This window comes from Physeter macrocephalus, chromosome 4 (assembly GCF_002837175.3).
Source record: "Physeter macrocephalus isolate SW-GA chromosome 4, ASM283717v5, whole genome shotgun sequence".
Taxonomy (NCBI): Eukaryota; Metazoa; Chordata; class Mammalia; order Artiodactyla; family Physeteridae; genus Physeter; species Physeter macrocephalus.
This window is the reverse complement of record NC_041217.1, coordinates 131,660,457-131,677,059: the sequence shown is the minus strand read 5'-3', so window position 1 is coordinate 131,677,059 and position 16,603 is coordinate 131,660,457. Positions and strand designations below refer to the sequence as shown.

The 16,603-nt window shown below is 41.2% G+C and overlaps 1 protein-coding gene across 14 annotated transcripts in view; it reads left to right on the top strand.

The window, feature by feature from the left end:
- Window positions 1–16,603, top strand: part of PATJ (PATJ crumbs cell polarity complex component) — a 363,430-nt gene that overhangs the window by 263,998 nt on the left and 82,829 nt on the right. The gene's annotated exons all lie outside the window — the stretch shown is intronic.

Genomic DNA, 16,603 nt, shown 5'->3' with positions numbered 1-16,603 from the left:
AAGCGTTTGCTCATAATCTGCCTTTCTGTTTTGCAGCCTAGCACTTCCAGGGTTAGACTGCAAGTTCTAGAAAGAAATGTGGGCTTTCTTTTCCCCTCTGTTTCAAAATATCTTATGAGTCTCAAAGAATTAATCACTTAGGAGGGTCACTGTGATTTTATGACAGCACAGAGTTATTCATTTTACTTCAGGGAGTTTGAAAAATCATCCATTTATCTTCTTTCAACTTTTATATATATCAGGACTGGCTTAGATTCCATATCCTAGAAAATGAACTGATTCTTTCAGGCTGAAGGAAAAGAACATTTCAGCAAGAGTGGAAATTATAATGGTCCACTCTTACACAAACCCTATGTGAGGCATCAAGAGTAGTGGGACCAACAGATACTGACCATTGTTCTTGAACAAGACGTGCCAGAGTTACACTGTTCCCTTTCCAAAAGACAAACTGCATCTTTGCACTGAAGGAGAATGGGGAACATCAACGAATTTCAAACTCCAACTCCTTTGTTCATTAAAAAATACTACTGGGACTTTCCTGGTGGCGCAGTGGTTAAGAATCTGCCTGCCAATGCAGTGGACGCAGGTTCGAGCCCTGGTCTGGGAAGATCCCACATGCCGCGGAGCAGCTAAGCCCGTGCACCACAACTACTGAGCCTGAGCTCTAGAGCCCACGAGCCACAACTACTGAGCCCACGTTCCACAACTACTGAAGCCCACACGCCTAGAGCCCGTGCTCCGCAACAAGGGATGCCACCGCAATGAGAAGCCCGCGCACTGCAATGAAGAGTAGCCCCCGCTCGCCTCAACTAGAAAAGCCCGAGCGAAGCAATGAAGACCCAACGCAGCCCAAAATTAATTAATTAATTAATTAATTAAAATAAAATTTAAAAAAACCCTACTAACTGGTTCTTTTTAGCACTGTTTCTCCAAAGATAGATTAAGGAAAAATCTTTTAAAGCAACAGGGCTTTGCAAGTAGAGGCCCCCGATTTCATCCACAGAGGAAATGGTAAAAAGAGTGAGAACACTCCCTTGCTTGCTGGGAGAGGCAGGTAGTCCCACAGAGGCTCACTTGTAGGCTGCAGGCAAAAGCCACCCGTCATCCACCCTCTGTTCCCAAGAAGGCAACACCAGTGATGGGGCTCCAAGTGCCAAAATAATTGAAGAGCCCCACCCTCAGGCAGAGGACCTGAAGGACTAAGGATAGTATTTAGATTATTTCATACTGCATTTTAATAAGAATAAAAGCCTCCCCAAACCCATTGACTGGTATTTTTCTTTCTCCCCTCCCCCCCCTCACCTCTTTCTCTTTTTGGTATTCTACAATTTCTTTGTCACCATTTCCAATAGAATATCCATGGTCTAGACAACTGAGGAAAGATAGCCAAATTTGAACAACTTTTATAGCATAAATATAAATGGCCTAGCATAAAGTATTGCTTAAGAGTGTGTCTAACTTCAGCAAGTTAGACCTCACCAAGCCTCAGTTTACTCATCTGAAGGATGGGAATAACCAGGATGTTATGAGAAACAAATAGGCAATAAAGTATAAACATGTAGTAGAGTATAAGGTACATAGTTGGTGCTTAGCAAGTTCATGCATTAGTTCAGAAAATATTTGCCAAATGCCACTATGTTCCAGGCACTGGAGATACAAAAGTGAACAAAATGTACCAGAACGCGTGCCTTCATGAAGACTCATTCATGGGTAGATGGGGGAAGGGAGATAGATAATGCATAAATTAGCAAATTATATTAAATCATGAAATTGCTGTTCTTGAGGGTAAAAATTTCATCTGGCTCAACCTAACATATTCATTATTGTCTCATTATAAAGTACAGTTGACCCTTGAAAAATGCATTGGTTAGGGATGCTGACCTTCTGCACAGTGGAAAATCCATGTATAGCTTATAGTTATAAGGTCCCCTGTGTTCTGGGTTCCTCCACATCCACGGCTCCAACCAACCTCAGATGGCAGATTGTGTAGTATTATTGTATTTACTATTGAAAAAAATCCGTGTGTAAGTGGACCCACATGGTTCAAACCAATGTAGTTCAAGGGTCAACTGTATTAATAACAGTTCCTCATCACTAGTCATCATTTGATTGTTTCTATTATGAGATTGGCACCAGCTCCCCTGCATTGCTGCACCATTCTAGGATGGTTGCTGGATGCACCTTGTCAGAGGACAGCATGTGATCTGTATGGGCCTTGACTCCTGTTACCTTAGTTTATGTCAGTTGGAAACAGTAAGCTCTAATCCTTTAAAGGTTGAATTTCTTGCTTCCTGTGGGAGCATATATCTCATCAGACACTGCTGGCCCCTACAGGAGAGACCAGGAGAAAAACACAGGTCTTGCTCTTAAGCAGCTTACCCTCAAGCATCAGTGAGGATAACAGAATTTGTACCTGGAAAATCAGACCAGGCAGAAGTGTATTAAAGAGAGAGAAAAAAAATGTTACAGGAGTTCAAAAGTGGAAGGAAAACCATCTCGTTCAGGGATTAGGGACGGTTTCTTAGACTCTTGGCCTTTAAGCTGAACCTTTAAAGATGAGAAGGCGGGGCTTCCCTGGTGGCGCAGTGGTTGAGAGTCCGCCTGCCGATGCAGGGAACACGGGTTCGTTGGGCCCGTGCGCCATGGCCGCTGGGCCTGCGCGGCGGGAGCCTGTGCTCCGCAGCGGGAGGGGCCACAACAGTGAGAGGCCCGCGTACCGCAAAAAAAAAAAAAAAAAAAAAAAGATGAGAAGGCGATTGACTACTGAGGTTGGAATAAAGGGGAGAGGTTCACCAGGTGAATCAAACAGTGTGGGTGATGTACAGTGTGCAAAGTTGAACAGTAGAATCAGATAGAAGTTGAACAGTAGAATCACAGAACTGAAGGGACTATATGCTATGAATGATAGATTAACGTATTCATCTTTTTATGCTCAGTGCTCAATAAATGTCTCATTAACTACATGGATAAACATATATACAAGGTGCTACCTATGAGAAACTATACTCCAAAGGGCTATTAAAGTGCTTCTCCAAGATTACCTGTTTTCCGAGCTAAGACTAAGCCATGAGTCTACATATATTCCAGTGCTTATTTCCACTGTTCAGTTATGATTGGCTTTTGTCCATATCTCAGTAGTCCCCAGATTCGCAGCCAAGGAGTTTATAATAACTTCAGAAGATATTAGATTTCTCTAAAATATTTTTTAATGGGAGAATGACTTGTTTTTAGACAACCGATCAGGTGATGGTTGGTGAAGCATAGATTCCAGTTGTGAGAGACTGGAGACAGGGAAGTGTCTGGAATCTATTTCAGAAGTCTAGGTGAGAGGCTGTTAAGACTATTTTTAAGCCTTTTGAAAGGAACTTAAAAAAAATTTTTGCACAGAGCTTTGCAATTTGCAAAACTGCCTCATCTATTATCTCGTTAGCTTAAATATTTTAATATCTATTTTTTCTAACATGATATTAGTTCATGATTTTATTCAATTTTATCCCCAAAATAACCCTATGTAAGAAGTAGGGCAGGAGTTATTTAATCCCTGACTTACAGATGAGATCTTAAGCTGCTTAGTGAAAGACCACAAAAACTAGAAATTAGAAGAGCTGCACCTCATCCTGAAGGGTCCTTGTCTCCCTGGTATCTTGACATAGAAGAGCATGAATCCCTAAAATAAGTATTTTAATCTCTTGGGTATAAACCTATGTTTTTATCATGTTGGGGATATCTGTGTTAATATAATACACTCTTTTGGGGCAGTATAGCTAAATTATTAAGAGTGCAAAGATTGGAGCCATTCTACTTAGATTCAAATCCTGGTTGCACCATTTACTAGCCATACAACCTTAGGCAAACAGCTTAACCTCTCTGCGCCTCAATTTTTGCATCTGTAAAATGGGAGAAAGAAACAAAGGGTTATTGTGAGAGAAAGGAGTTAATAACTATAAAGTGCTAGGTAGAACCATGCCAGAGTACCCGGAATGACTGTGTAAGGGGGAGTTGTTGTTAATGATGATGATGATGTTATGCTGATTAAAGCATTAAGCGTCAGCCAGATGAGGATTAGCTGTTCTGAGTGAAGCATTACGTGTAACTTGGAAAACTGAAATGAATTTTTTCAACCCCCAAAATGCAACTGCTGATAATAGACAGCATCTATTGAATGCCTGTGTGCCAGGCATCATTCTAACATCACTCACATAACAATCCTATGAAGTTAGTACTAGTATTATCCCCGTTTAAGAGATGAGGAAACTGAGGTACTGAAATGTTAAGTAAGTTGCCTAAATAATCACCTGGTGAAGCCAGGATCCAGGTCCATGCACTGTGAGGCTGGAGGCTGCACTCTAAACCACTATGCACTACTGCTTCTCAGAGAGATACAGATATAGAACAAAACTGAAGTCAAGGGACAGCAAGAGAGTTACACTGGGATCTGAACTTTGTGATTTTCATTCCCTAAATCTTGAGCTCCAACATAGAAAATTATAACCTAGAAACAGGTAGATACTGAAATTTACCTTTCACATTGGTAAATGAAGTGATACAGACCTCCAAACCGATGTTTCATAAAATGAAGGAAACTAAAACATTCAAGAAGCTAACCTGTGCCAGGCATTTTCATATTGGTTATCTTATTTAACCCAATGATGCACATGTTTTTAGCCCTAATTTACTGATAAGGTACTGAGGCTAAGAGATGTCAAGTCTGTTCCTAAGGTCTCACAGCTGGTGGGTGCTGTGTCTGGGACTCAAACCCAGTTCTCTTTGCCTCTAAACCCCATCTTCTCTTCACTGTATAGTTCACATAGACAGCCTTTCTTGGAATATCAGAAGTATCACTGTGTGATCTATTTGTTCAAACAACAGATATTAATTGAATATCTCTTGCATGTCAGACAATGTTATGTACAGGGGATTCAGTGATGAGCAAAACAATTAGCACTTCTTAAAGGGCTTGAGATGTTCAAGGACAGGTGTTCACATCAGCTTGCTGTCTTTAGAAGCTCAGTAGTTAGGTGGGGAGGAAAGAGCAAGAGAAGGAAAGGAAGAGATAGTACTGTACTGTTCTTATAAATATCTCACCTCTGTTCTTGCTACCACCTTTGGATCTCTAACCTTGTCTGATTCTATAGTTTTCTGCCTTGATGTAAAACCAATTTATATCTTCTTTGGTTCTTGTCTGTCTCCTTCTCCATGTTGTTATAGATACTAATAGCCAGTAAAATAATTTCAGAGCTATTAGCTTACAACAAAATAATAAAAAGACAAATAACTCAATTAAAAGATGGGTAGGGATCTGAACAGGCATTTCTCCATACAAATGGCCAATAAGCACATAAAAAGATGGTCAACCTCATTAACCATTAGAGAAATGCACATCAAAACCACAATGAGGGATTCCCTGGTGGCGCAGTGGTTGAGAATCCACCTGCCGATGCAGGGGGCACGGGTTCGTGCCCTGGTCCAGGAAGATCCCACATGCCGCGGAGCGGCTAGGGCCGTGAGTCGTGGCCGCTGAGCCTGCGTGTCCGGAGCCTGTGCTCCACAACGCGAGAGGCCACAGTAGTGAGAGGCATGCGTACCGCAAAAAAACAAAAACAAACAAAACAAAAACAAAAACAAACACAAAAAAACCACAATGAGATACCACTTCATACCTGCTAGGAGATTGTAATCAAATACACAGATAATATAAGTGCTGACAAGGATATGGAGAAATTGGAACTCTCATACATTGCTGCTACAGCCAGTTTGGAAAACAGTTTGCAGTTCCTCAAAGTATTAACAGAATTACCATATGACCCAGCAGTTTTACTCCTAGGTATATACCCAAGAGAAATGAAAATACACATCACACAAAAACTTGTAAACAATTGTTTACAGCAGCATTATTAATAATAGCCCCAAATGGAAACAACCTAAATGTCCACCAATGGATGAATGCATAAATAAAATATGGTCTGTCCATACAGTAGAATATTATTTAGCAATGAAAGGTAAAGAAGTACTGATACATGATGCTACAAGAATCAAAATCTGCAGCATGGCTTCACTCCTATTAATAGAGCTATTATTAATAATGCTGCTGTAAACAATTGTGCACAAGTTTTTGTGTGATGTGTATTTTCATTTCTCTTGGGTATATACCTAGGAGTAAAACTGCTGGGTCATATGGTAATTCTGTTAATATGGGCACACTTGCCCAGTTTTACTTCAAATTCTTACATTTAGGCACCATTATTTATAGGGGAAACTGAGAGCCAAATATGGTAATGGAGGTTCCAAATGATTATGTGCACTTTGCACTAGAAGACTTGTTAGGAAATTACTAATAAGCTTGCCACAGACATAACAGCAGAAGTGCTTCAGCCACTCACATGTGTTCTTGTGATTTTAGGTTGCTGTAGATTGTTTAAGACAGCTTATTTTAAAAGTGGAAAACCAGATTTTGTAAGTGCTTGCCATTAACTTGCTACTAAATTCCCAATGTATTAGTTGAATCAATAAAAAGCCAGATGTTACCCCCCCAAAAAAAAAACAGAATCAAAATCTATAGAGACAAAGTAAATTAGTGGTTGCCTATGTCTGGGGGATAGAAAGTGACCCTAATAGGTACAAGGTTTCTTTCAGAGATTATGAAATGCTCTAAACTTCGATTATGATGACACTGGTATAATTCTGAATGGTAAAACCATTGTAATGTACACTTTAGATGGATGAATGTTATGATATGTTAATTATATCTCAATAAAGATGTTTTAAAAAATTACAGGAGGAAGAAGAAAGAGGGGAAGACAGAATATAGACAATCCACAAACTGAAACCAAATCAGAAATTTGATTCTAGGTAACCGCTACACTGGAAATTCTGTGATTCTGTTAAAGAACTATAATATGATCCTATGAGAGGAACTTTTAATGTAGTCTCTCCACATTTTGTAATCTTTTTGCAAGTGTTTAATAATCTGCACCCTAGTAGAAAAAGCCCCACTTCTTTGTCCATCACAATTAAAGCTTGACTTTATCTTATAAATTCCTGTGTTCAGCCTGTTGCTACACTCTGTGCTAGTTCCTGGGAAGAATGCTACTGAAGGTAAACAGACATAGTATCTCTTCTTGTGTAGCTTACAGTCTTCATGGGAGAGTGACATCATGTAATGTTACATATAGATTGAAATCTCAACTTTGATAAAAGCTAAGAACTAGAGGCACTTGGTGCTAAGAGAGCACAGAATAGGGGGGTTTGACCTTATCAGGGAGGGCCCTCCCAGTGAAAATTGAACTGAGATCTGAAGAAGTTGGTGCTACCCGGCAGTGGGGCAAAGAAGAAACAAAGGAGGGCGCTAGGCAACCTTAGAGCCTCAGGGAGTTTGGGGAACTGAAATTCTGAATGTTCACGATTGCCAGAACTGGTGAGATAGGAACTAAACTGGAGTGGTTGACAGGGGCCAGGCCACGCTGATGAGATGGTCTCTATGCTAACGGTAGTGGGAAGCCATGGAGGGCTTTCGGAGGTGACTCTAAACTGTAGCTGTAATGTAGCGATCAGGTTGGACAGGGGCCAGAGTGGATGCTGATGGGCTGGCTGGGAGTTTACTGCGGCAGAGGCAACGGCAGTCTGCAAGAGATGGCGGTGGCAGGATATATTCTCATATTCTGTCTTTGCAAAAATTATAATAAAATAAACAGCAAGGTAATATATGTGTTTGCCTGGTAAGTTCCACAGAGAGTTGCCAGTCAAAGAATTTACCTTTGTTGCTCCCAGTATGCAAACCTTCTGCTGGACATGTGCTTTAAAGCTTTCCTCTGAACGCAGGTTTGGAGCTATTAAAATAGCAGTTGTTACACCATCTGGGTCTTGAGAACAAGCATCATCCCAAGGCTTGGCCAGCAGCCCAAGATAACCTTGCTAGGAAATGCCCCCAGCAGATGTGCCCGGCATTCTAGCCCCACTCTATGACACTGCTTAGCAACAGTGCATGCAGTCTGTGTATCAAGTGATCCCTGTCATTACAGACCTAGTTCGTGTACAGCAGCCTCAAGAACATTTAGATTTCTCAAAATTTTTCAAAATGTTTAGGTTTTTTCAAACGGTCTGCCGTGTTTGTCTTTACTGTTGTCTTTCATTATGAAATGTAATTTCTGACCCTAGGGCAAGAATAGAAAAATGAGAGTATTCCAGTCAGCTCAAGGTGGCATTCAACCTGTAGTTTCTTTGTGGAGATTTTAGAATTTACAGGGTAGCAAGATGCCTGGAGAAGCATGAGTTGTTTCTGAATTAACTATCATTAACTTAAATGGGCTGTGACATGGAAATTCACGCCGCAGCTGACAGTGCGTTTTACCATTTCAGAGTCCCCACCAGCCAGAATAGCAACGTTTTAGGAACACTTTTTACTCTCTACCTTGATACACTTGATCCACATAAAATTTTCAAACGTACTTACTGAAAAATCAGTGTTAAGTGTTATAAATAATACCTGTATCTCCAAATGGTCTGATAGTACTTGCTTTCTCAGATGAAAAAGGCTGTCAGATATAAATCGTGGGCTCTGATACCTGAATGGACATAAATATCCCCCCTGCTGTCACTAGCTCTGACCTAGAAAGTGACTTATCCTGTCTGCCTTCATCTCTCCACCCAAAAATGAGGGAGGAGGAGACCCTCCTATTTTTTGTGAAGATGAAATGTGATTTTGTATGTGAAACTCTTAATAGTGCTTGGAATGCAGTAAGGGCTCAGTAACTGTAGCTATTGTTAACACCAGATTTTGTCTACATAAAATCAACGTGTGCTAGAACTCTCATTATTCAGTACACATTTCCCAAGAACTTGTGATGTATCAAGCTGTAGGAATGTAAAGATAAATAGGAGTTCACCACATTGTCTAATGCAAAGGTTACAAACTGGTTGTCAGGAGATTTTTACATTAAAAATCCTGGTTTCTATTTTCTACTGAAAACAGACCAGCATTCCAAGCTGCCCCTTTCATCAATTATGTACTTCTAGTTTATTTCAGTCCCTACCTTTCCACCATTCTCTAACCCCTGCTTAGAGAATGCCTGCTTCCCCGTCACCTGTAAGTACTTGAGTACCTACATCATCCACATCACCTGTGAGTGCCTGAGGCTGCATCCCAGGTCTACTAGCTGTGGCCATGCAGGTGGGCCTGGCAGAAGGTGAAAGCCGAGCAGTAGACAGGAGCTGGGTGGTGGAGGGCCTTGTGGACCAGGAGAAAGGTCTTTATACCAACAGAAGCCTTTGGAATGGTTTTTAAAGGGGGAGTATAATGATGAGATTAGCCTGTTGATAAGATCCTTTTGATCTTATCAAATGTCAAATGAAGGCAGGGAGTTTAAAAAGCTGCTGGAGGAAATGAGATGAAAGTCGATAGTGACCTAAACTAGGGGGTCTGTCAGTGAGTGCAGGTTTTCAATAAATACAGGAGTTAGAATTGATAGACTTGATGATTGTGTGAATGTCAAAGTTGAAGAAGGAGCGGGGGTGAGGCAAGGATTCTCGGATTACATCATGGGCAGCTGACTGGCTGGTTGGTTGATGCCATTCACTGATCAAAGAATGAGGAGGAAGGGAATTCCCGGTGGTCCAGTGGTTAGGACTTGGCGCTTTCACTGCTGCAGACCTGGGTTCAGTCCCTGGCCAGGGAACTAAGATCCTGCAAGCTACTTGGAGTGGCCAAAACAAAGCAAAAAACAAAAAAAAACAGGAGGAAAAGCAGATTTGTGGGGAAAGATGATTTGTTCCTTCTTGTCTACTGAGTTTTAGGTGTCTCTGGAAGACAGGAAACTGTTATTTAATGACTACTTATTAGGTACCTGTCCCTGTAGTAGGCACTTTAAAAGATTATCTTATTTATCCCAACAAAAACAGTAGTAGTAACAATAGTAATAATAATACCATCCACCATTTATTGAGCACTTATCATTTGTTAGGAACTGAACACAGTGTATTATCTCCATCCTCCCCATCATGGAGCATTATTCCCTCCATTTGGCAGATGAGGGACCTGAGTATTCCAGAAGTTGATGCGCTTGCTTAAAGGCTTAGGGGCAGTAAGTGCCACAGTAAGGATTCAAAACCTTATGTTTGACTCATAACCTTACATGCCTGACTCGTGCCAGACTGCCTCTCCAAGAGGTATTTGGTATTAACCCATAAAGAAGCTGAAGTTTAGGAAGTCTAATTTGTCATAGAGCTTGTAACCTATAAGTAGAAAAACCAGAACATGACCACTGTCAGACACCAAAGTCCAAGCTTTCTTCTTCATCCAGATAATACTAAAGAGTTATTAATTAGACCCATGTGGATCTGTGACAGTTCTCACTGGTCAGTGGGAAATATGAAAAATAATAACCACATGGAGAGTTCTTCGTAAAGCTAAATTTATTCAGTTTAAAAGACTGTCCTTTAAGATTGTGTCCTACCTAACTTTTTAGTGTTAAAATGGCTCTTCCTACATGACATTGTGGTGGTAATATATGATGATAGTTGTGGGGAGAGGACTTTAATAGGTTGACCCCTCTTAAATCACTGATATTTGACCATTTCTTGACTCATAAATTAGCAAATTCATATGCTCCAACCTAATCATCCCTTGCTCTCAATTACCTGGCCAAAGAAAATGTAAGTGTATAACCTCAAAGTCCTTTTGAAAAATTTCTGGTCTTTGAAATCCCAAAGTCTAAGAAAAATCTATTTTGCTTCATGTTGTAATCCTAGAATCAGGAGTACTTTGGAAATGATTAGATGAAAGCAGGCAAAGACAGAGATTAATAAAGGCTGGCTGTGGTTTTATTTATTTATTTATTAAGTAATTTATTTATTTTTGGCTGTGTTGGGTCTCTTGCTGTGCACGGGCTTTCTCTAGTTGTGGCGAGCGGGGGATATTCTTTGTTGTCATGCGAGGGCTTCTCATTGGGGTGACCTCTCTTGTTGCGGAGCACAGGCTCTAGATGAGCAGGCTTCAGTAGTTGCAGCACCGGGCTTGGTAGTTACGGTGCACAGGCTTTGTTGCTCCGCGACATGTGGTATCTTCCCGGACCAGGACACGACCCCATGTCCCCTGCATTGGCAGGCAGACTCTCAACCACTGCGCCACCAGGGAAGCCCCTGGCTGTGGTTTTAAACCTGATAACTGGGAGGCTGATATTGTCACTAATTTTTTTAAAAAATGAGAAAAAAAACAGATCTGTGGGAGAAGATAATGAGTTCAGTGTAGAATTTTAAAGGAATAATATACCACATGACTTCTGATACAGGTTCAGTTTATCAATTTTGACTGCTGTGCTTGATTAAAAATTATTCCTAAGTGTTTTTAAAGTGCTGGCATCCAAGTTTGGGGAAAAAAATAGTTTAAAATGTGTTTCTGATGTTTATGGGCTTCTTGTTAAGTCTTACATCCAGGCTGGAATTCTCAGGTGTAATATCCTGCTCATTTCTAAAGCAAGGTCCTGAACTGTGTGCTTAAAATCCATTTTTATCCCCAGTTTGCTGTCCATCAAGAACCGTAGGATTTCTGGTTCAGCTACGGAAGCCGATGCCACTGTGTGAATATTATTTTCTGTTTCAGATCCAGTATTTCAGATCCAATATAAAAACAGCATCTATAGCAGGAGTGTAGGCGTTCCCTACAGAAGAATGTGTCTGAGTCAGCGCTGGCCTCTCTTGTGTGACAGTATGCAAATTGCCAATGGCAGAGTTCAATTGCATTCAAATATGTGCCATTCTTCACAGCTCATTGTACTTTATGTCTTGTATTTCTGAAAATCACTTGAGATTTGCCTACATGATAAATTTCCCTTTCCCAGTCATAAAAAAAGACAGTAGATCTACAATCAAGTCTACTTCCTTTAGGAAAGTCACGAGAGAAAAGCTTTTGGCTTTTCCTTCGATTCTCTTCCCCTCTGCATCATAATGAAGATAATATAGAGATGTGAGGGTAGCCAGTAAAGTAACCTCATGAACTCAAAGACAGCAGAAATATAGGTACACATTTTTAATACAAATTCACATCTTGGACGTCTGCTAGCTTTCTTTCACTCCCAGCCAATTTAATGGCCTGCTGTGGAGACTTGTTATTCAACTTGGAATTTCATCTTGCCTAGAAGGAAGCTATTGCTTACCAGATATTTCTAAATTGAGAAAGTAATCTTATAATTATTCAGCAGGCATGATGGGCCCAGAGAAGCTCTTAGTTGTGACAGCTCAGAGCCCTGAACTCATACTTTCTTACCTGTGTTCGGTGCCCCATCATCTGAATCCCAGAGCTTCTCAGAAATGTTATGATGTTCTTTGAGTCTGTAAAGTTTTCACTTCTCTGGGGAGTGCTTATTTGCTGACATAATTTTAAGATCATATAACCTAAAACCTATGTTGATTATCTTATCTTTCAAAGAAAGCAGAAAATAAGTGAGTTTATATTGAAGGCCTGTTATATCCCCAGCACTGTGCAAGCCTCAGGGCATATCACAGTGAGCATGACACATAAGTCTTCCCTTCAGAAAGCTTTCAGAACTGCTGAGAATAATGGCAGCTAACTCTGTCACTGCATTTACTATGTGCTCCAAAAGGCATCATTCTAAGTGTATTAATTCATATTTTATATGACATCAAGCCTATTATTTTCCTCATTTTATGGATTAGGAAACTGAGGCACAGAGACACTCAACTAATAAGTGTCACAGCCTGGATTTGAATCTGACTTTAAATAAATGACTAAAAAAAATAAAAATAAAAATAAAAATAAATGACTTAGTGTTGATGAGTACTATTGAAGGGAAAGTTAAGATGCTGTGGGAGCTTTTGCTACACTAATGTGATCTCACCTGATCCAGGTGGGTAGATGAGTGGGTAAGAATTAGGGTGGGACTGATCTAGGCAAAAGTTGTCCTTTGACTACTTTTAGGCTGAGCAGCTTTCTTTAGTTCGTTGTCTTGTACTCAGTTCACTTCATCTCTATTTACAGACTCACTCCAGTGAGTTTGTTATTCTGATCGTTTCTGGGCTCCACCTCATTTTAATCAGAAGTCTCTTGGTTGCAAGTGATAAAACCTCAACTTGACCTTATAGACAGAAGGGGAAATTCACTGATAGGCTACAGGTTCTTTTTACATAACTGCAGGAAGGGACAGTTGGAACCAGAGACCTGGTGCTGGCAGAGGTGACTCTGCACATTTGTCTGACTCTCTTCTACTTCAAACTGGCTTCCTCAGCATGGTACGAGCATGGCTGTCCATGGCTCCTAAGCCTCTCTGCCAGAAAGGGGCTGGCTCTCTGCCCTTGGGTCCACTTTGGAAAATCTATAGGATGTTCTTGTGCGGTTCGGGTGTCCACACTTGGACCAGTTATCGTGGACAGACAGACAGACATGTTGAGTACCCAGCTTTGGGACAGAAGTCAACCAGCTTTGGTGATTATAAGCTGGATATCGATCCCATTATTATCTATTATAAAGAACATTCCCAGTGTTGCCTTTTATGTCCACCCCTCTGAAGCTCCTTCTCTTGATCAGAGTAATTTGCCTGGCCCACCAAGCATTTTCTTTCAGGGGCTCATAGTGCTGCGCTGAGGATTATAACATAACACACACAGAATGTGTCATATCAGTATGTTTCATGAAATGAGAAGATCTTTTGGCACTCCTTCCTCAGTCTTCTTATTTAGAGGTCCCCTGTGCAAAGTCAACACCTTAAAATGCCCCAGAACCTCATCTTTGAAGGCACTAAGAGCTCCCTTGGAGCAATAGTTGAGAGATTAGTAAGTTCTAAATTTAATTGTAAACACGAAGGAAAGTGACTCACCCAAGGTCACTGCAGTGGCAAGTGCCATGAATTTTGTTTTTCCTGCCCAGGCTCGAAATAAGCAGGCATGCCTTGTTCCGACTTGTTGAATCTAAAAATGGAATCATTATGTTGAGGCCAACTCCTGGGAATCTTGTATCAATTGTTGGGAGGAAGTGAGCCTTTCCCTGCCCCTGTGGTTTACCCCTCGGTTACGGGCAGGGACTTTGGGGCAAGATGTGTCTGGGTTAAGTTCTGGCCTGGCGTATACTTTGTTTTGTTTTTTTTAAAATTTTATTTAAATTTTATTTATTTTTACTTTTGGCCGTGTTGGGTCTTCGTTGCTGCGTGTGGGCTTTCTCTAGTTGAGGCGAGCGGGGGCTACTCTTCGTTGCGGTGCGCAGGCTTCTCATTGTGGCGGCTTCTCTTGTTGGGAGCATGGGCTCTAGGCGCACAGTGCGCAGGCTTCTCATTGTGGCGGCTTCTCTTGTTGGGAGCATGGGCTCTAGGCACATGGGCTTCAGTAGTTGTGGCACGCGGGCTCAGTAGTTGTGGCTCGCGAGCTCTAGAGTTCAGGCTCAGTAGCTGTGGTGCACGGGCTTAGTTGCTCCGCGGCATGTGGGATCTTCCCAGACCAGGGCTCGAACCCGTGTCCCCTGCATTGGCAAGCGGATTCTTAACCACTGCGCCACCAGAGAAGCCCCCTGGCATATACTTTGGATTCTCTGTACCTCCGTTACTTCAACTCTAAAATGAGGATGGTAGAAGTACCTAACACATAGGTCTGTTGTGTACAGTGACATCTAAAATATGTAACCTGGGCTTCCCTGGTGGCTCAGTGGTTTGGAATCCTCCTGCCAATGCAGGGGACACGGGTTCGAGCCCTGGTCTGGGAAGACCCCACATGCCGCAGAGCAACTAAGCCTGTGTGCCACAACTACTGAAGCCTGCACGTCTAGAGCCCATGCTCCGCAACAAGAGAAGCCACCGCAATGAGAAGCCTGCGCACCACAACGAAGCGTAGACCCTGCTCACTGCAACTAGAGAAAGCCCGCGTGCAGCAATGAAGATCCAACGCAGCCAAAAATAAATAAATAAAAATAAATAAATTTTTAAAAAATCCCCAGAAAATTAAAAAAAAAAAAAATGTTACCTACCTGGCTCGGTAACTGGCAACCATGCTCGGTAAGTTCTAGCAGTTGTTTTATCACCATCATGTACTGGCTCTGTCCCTTGGACCAGAGGTTTAAGGGTAATCAGTATAAGAGATGGGACATTGTGGTGGGCCAGATGCTTTTCAGAGCTCTGATTTCATCCTTCCACATTTTTGAGGACAAGATAAGAGAAAGGGAAGGAAATTAATACCTCTTGGGCACCTGCTATGTGCCACATACCTTCACACATATATCATTCAGTTGTAGTTCAATATTTCCATAATTATTTCTCTAGTTTCTGTCTCACCAGATATGTACATGTCATAAGTGCAAGACTCCATTAGTCTTTTCTCACAGCACAGAACAGGTGCTCAGCAAGCATATGTTGAACTCAACTTTGATGGCAACGCTTCATGCAGGTAGCAGTTACTGCATTCTCACTGTTGGGAGAAATGAAGGTTTCTAAGCACTACTGCTGCTAATAAATATTGGAACCAATCTGAACCCAGATTTTTCTAGCTGCTATTCCAGTGCCCTTTCTTTTTATTTACAAGTGCAAATGATGAGGACAAGTTCTATGATTAGTAGTACCCTACGTCATATGCAAATTGGGTTTTAAAGTGTTTAGCTGGGGAAGTCAGCTCCTTTGTCACAGTGCTGGTTAATCTGGGTTTAAACAAAGGTAGAATTGCAGACCTCTGCAGTATCATTTTCAAATAGAGGCACTTTTTGCTCTTCCTAAGGCCATTTGATCCCCACTAGAGGGAACAACACCAGTGGTTTCCATTTATAAGGTAGTTTAGAGTTCTTATTCTGAAAATTCCCATGAGCACCATTTACTGACTTTCCCATGTCTTTCTTCTCTGTTTTCAGCTGTGATCCTTTAAAATAGAGGCCACAGGGTCACCTTCACTGTGTGCCCTTCCTTTCATGGCTGGCTCTGAAATCCACCCAGGTGCATTTAAGATTTAAGTTCCCGAACTTTGATTCATTTAGCATTAGCCCTTTATCAAGCTTATATTCTATTCTGCCATATGTTTAAGAAACAAATAAGACAAAATCAATGATATTAGTATATGAGAGACAAACACATAAGATTTTTAAATATATATAATGTTACAAAAATAGTGATAAAATAAATTGGTCATGCTGTGAAGGGGCACCACCCAGGGGCTCAGGGAAGAATTAAGGGAAGAGGTAATTTAAAAATTCTTTTTATGTCACATAATCTGTTTAGGAGCAAAGTTAAAAAAAAAAAAAAAAAAAAAAGCAAAAGCCAGGAATGAGGGAGAGGAGTTCTAGGATCTTTCTTCCATATGGGGGAAATAGAGAGAACCTAAATGAGAGATAGTTCTGATCCTAAAAAATGTTACAAGTAAGCAGCTAGGGGTACTCACAGTCATCCAGGGGTCCTAGGCTGTAGTCTCAGGATATTACGTGGTGGGGTTAAATCTCTCAGGTTAGAAACTAATAGGGAATTGAGGAGACAAAAATGAAATTATAACCTAATCTAGTAATAATGAATGGCTGGGCATAATCTGATCATTATCTATTGCATTGTTGCAAATCTGATGGGAGCCTGTTGAAGAAAGTATATCAGGGCTTCCCTGGTGGCGCAGTGGTTAAGAATCTGTCTGCCAATGCATG